At 37.1% G+C, this 3,664-nt stretch overlaps 1 long non-coding RNA gene across 1 annotated transcript; it reads right to left on the reverse strand.

Moving 5' to 3' along the window:
- Positions 1-354: 354 nt before the first annotated feature.
- LOC122495030 lies at positions 355-2,010 on the reverse strand. Its single transcript, XR_006300313.1, has 3 exons — positions 1,763-2,010; positions 1,237-1,274; positions 355-509 (listed from the first exon to the last, which is right to left on the reverse strand). It is a non-coding gene; the product is annotated as an uncharacterized LOC122495030 (long non-coding RNA).
- Positions 2,011-3,664: the final 1,654 nt, after the last annotated feature.

A 3,664-nucleotide genomic window follows, 5' to 3' on the forward strand; every position in this document is an offset into this window, starting at 1 on the left:
GTCAATGGCAGTATTATATTGAAGACACACATGTATATTAATGTATATTAACAAATACATTACAGGAAAAAAATTGGAGTACTTATTTTTACCTGACTCTAACGTTAAAGCATTCTGTTGAAAAAACTATGGGTAAGCAAGAGATCAGGTTAAGAATTCTAACTCGATTATCACACACATTACAATTTTCCAGAGTTTAGTGCCCTCGTATGTGACATCAAGATTCAAAAATCTTTTTCTGCTCTAAATATCATTTTGTTGAGCAGAAATATTTTCTATTTTTTTAAGTGTATTTGTGTATTTTGAGAGAGAGAGAGAGAGAGAGAGAGAGACGATGGGCAGGAGAGGGCAGAGAGAGAGAGAGGGAGAGGGAGAGAGAGAGAGAGACAGAAAGAGAGAGAGAGAGAGAGAGAGAGAGAGAGAGAGAGAATCTCAAGCAGTCTCCAGTGCTGTCAGCTTGGAGGTCTAGGCTGGACTCAGACTCAAAAACCTTGAGATCATGTCCTGATCTGAAATGAGAGTCAGACGCTTCACCGACTGAGCCACCTAGGTGCCCCAGAAATATTTGATATTTTAAAATAGAAAACTAGTTAGTAACATTGGTCATATAATAACATTTGGTATACTAAAACTTTTTTGCAATCTGAATTAACATCTCCTTCCCCCCATTTTTCCTTCCAGATTAAATTTCTTTCCTTTCTCATTATGCTTACTGTATAAAGGACCTACTGATATTGCAATAATCAGATATATGCCCAGGAGGTGGTATGACATTTCAGAAACAGTACTAAAGTGGAATTATAAATACATGTAATACATGTTATATACTTACGTAAACATATTTATATAACTATTAAATATCAAGTCATTATAGTTTTAACTATATCACCACTTAGCTCTGTGACCTTAAGCAAGTCATTTAACATTTCTAAGAAGTATTGTCCAGTTTTATAAAAGTCATAGCTAGACAAGATTATCTTCACAATCCCTTCTCCAGCTGTAAAATCATTTTATAGTACATTATTATTTCATAGTACGTTTATAAAATTTATTTACTTTAAAAAGACATCTATATGTAGCCAGAAAAATATAAAGGTGTCCATTATTTTATGGAGCTATACTGACATCCTTTGGTAAGGTTTTGGTCGAATACAAATTAATGTAGAGATAGATGAAAATAGAGAGATGGACAATCAGATGTTTGATAGATAAATAGAAACACCCAGATGTACTTACATCGCCCCCACACACATTTGGGCATGAAATTCAAATTTCTGAGAAAAAAAGAAAAAAAAAGAGACTGGGTTAAGTCCGAAGTCTAAACATTTTAATAGTATTAACTGCATTATTTGAATCATGAATAAAATATTTTATCTGTAAAATATAAAAAATGCAAAGCAGATATCAAATTAAGGAGACCAGACTGGCTCACGGACGTTCCAAAAACGAACAGCCAGGTTATGTTCTCCTATGACAAGAAGTAACAACAATAAGGTATTTGGAGAATCAAAGAAGAAAGTTCACTGCAAGCAAAATTAAATAAAAAGCATAAACCTCAACCCAAATCACTCTGGGAACGTATCAGATCTGGTTGCAACGTGATTTGGCACTCGGCTAAATACTTGTATTTCAGTAGTCTGGTGTAAGGGTGGTGCAGGAATATATATGTCAGAAGAAGTATCTATTCAAGAAGAATTGCAAGAAGCAGTCCTGTTCCTGAGATTGCGTGACGGACACAGCCGGATTAGATTGGGCTGATTACCTTAGCCTTGAAACAGAGAGTCTTTCTGCCCTGCGGGGGAGGGGAAGCCTTTCATCCACAGCTCTCGTCTTGGATGCGCCCTCCCCTCGCATTCACTTGCAAATCGCTGTGTGCTAGCAAAAGCCGGCACTTCCCCAGTCTCTAACCTTCCCATGGCGAGGACTGCCGCTCTATCAGCAGAACCTTTCTCTCCGCGTGAGGAAGGGCTTTTTTCCCCTCCTCTCCTTTTTCTCCCTTCCTCTTAATCAGAAGCACTGAATGAAAGCCAATCAGAGAGAGCTCGCCCCCGTTTTCTTCGGTTCCCTGCCGTCCAGAGTTGAAAGTAATGCTGAGAGAAAGCTTGAGTTAGATTGGAGTAGCATCAGTGATAGAAAATAACAGCCGAAAACAAACAAAAAGGAGACACAGTGACAATTTCTCCAGGGTTATTTTGGCTGGAACCAACTTCCGTTATCCAGAAGCTGCCAAAAAAAAAAAAAAAAAGGTAGGAAGACTTCATCTCTCCCACCTCCTCTTTTTTTTTTTTTTTCCCCCTAACCCCCTTAAGGTCTTTTATTTTCTCTCCCTGGGGGTGGGGGTGGGGGTAATGTTTGTTTTTAAGTTGTATTTAGCAATTATTTCCAAATACTTATTTTAACACATGAAGAAATTAATAAGCATAAAACTCTATATATTAGATTCTAGAAACAACGGCTTTGAATATCTATGGAGGTAACGTAAAACTAGATTAAATTATATATTATGCTCAACAGTGGGTCATCATACTAGAGTTTGTGAATTCATTCACTCTGAACAAATGCTAAAAACAGATCACGGAGTGTAATTTGTCATGCTCATACTAGTTTGTCTTTATTTTAAAAATCAGTTGAAGAGATAACCTTGTTGCTGTGAACTCTCACATTATCTAACATTACTTTGCATTCCATACGAATGGATTCACTCTGCGCTTATTCGTAGTCATAGTTCATTGTACGTTCAGTATAAAGAGAAATGACAGGCAGTCGACAGATTCCTTGAAACTGTCAATGGTCACTAAGCATCTACATAAATAAAAGAGATTGGCATTCATCAGAAATAGAAGAGGCATAATTCCTACATGCACATTTCATATCTGAGTCAGAAGTGCAAGGGGAAAGATGAAGAAGGGAGACTAAATGCATGTAGTCAGCAGCATTTATTGTCTCTGCTGCAATAAAATCCATATTTTATGTGGTGTTAAATTAATGCAGCACATTGCGAGTCTAAATGCATGTCCCCAACAAGTAACTATTGATAGCACTATAAGTATGGGCAAAAGCAGTAGTCCGAAAGTGTTTTTATGTCACCACAATAGAAACCTACCATCTCCTCATCATTAAAAGGGGGTGGGGGGTACAGGTGCAATCAAAGACAAACATCATTTTGAAACTGCCCTATCATCTTTTGCTTCAAAAAAACAGAAATCTCTCTATAATAGTGGTTTTTCATCCCAGTAAAAGCTTCTGTTACCCAAAACTGCACATCCATTACTCTCAGCTGTTTGGAGATGCATTATTTCTTCTTCTTCCTTCTTAAAGGCTCTATATTAAAAAATCATCTGTCCCTCTGATGCTGACAACAGTTATACTTCAATGCATATGTTGGTAGACTTTCTTCCTCCACACCATCCCCCTCCCTATCCTTCTTTAAAATGTAGCTACAAGAGCTTCTCTGTGGTGAATAACACTTGGCAAGAGTGTGCTCATTTTTTAGGTCTGGTATGGTGAGGATTTTTAATTAGTAGAACTTTCATGAAAACATTATGTCATTGACAAGAGCTCTAGGTTCATTTTTAGTTTAAGTGATGAACAAAACAGGAAGAGGTTGTGTCAGAGAGAAATAGGTATATAAGTTGCATAGATCATGTACCTTGTCCCTAATGCT

The sequence above is a fragment of the Prionailurus bengalensis genome, chromosome A1 (genome assembly GCF_016509475.1).
Source record: "Prionailurus bengalensis isolate Pbe53 chromosome A1, Fcat_Pben_1.1_paternal_pri, whole genome shotgun sequence".
Classification (NCBI taxonomy): domain Eukaryota; kingdom Metazoa; phylum Chordata; class Mammalia; order Carnivora; family Felidae; genus Prionailurus; species Prionailurus bengalensis.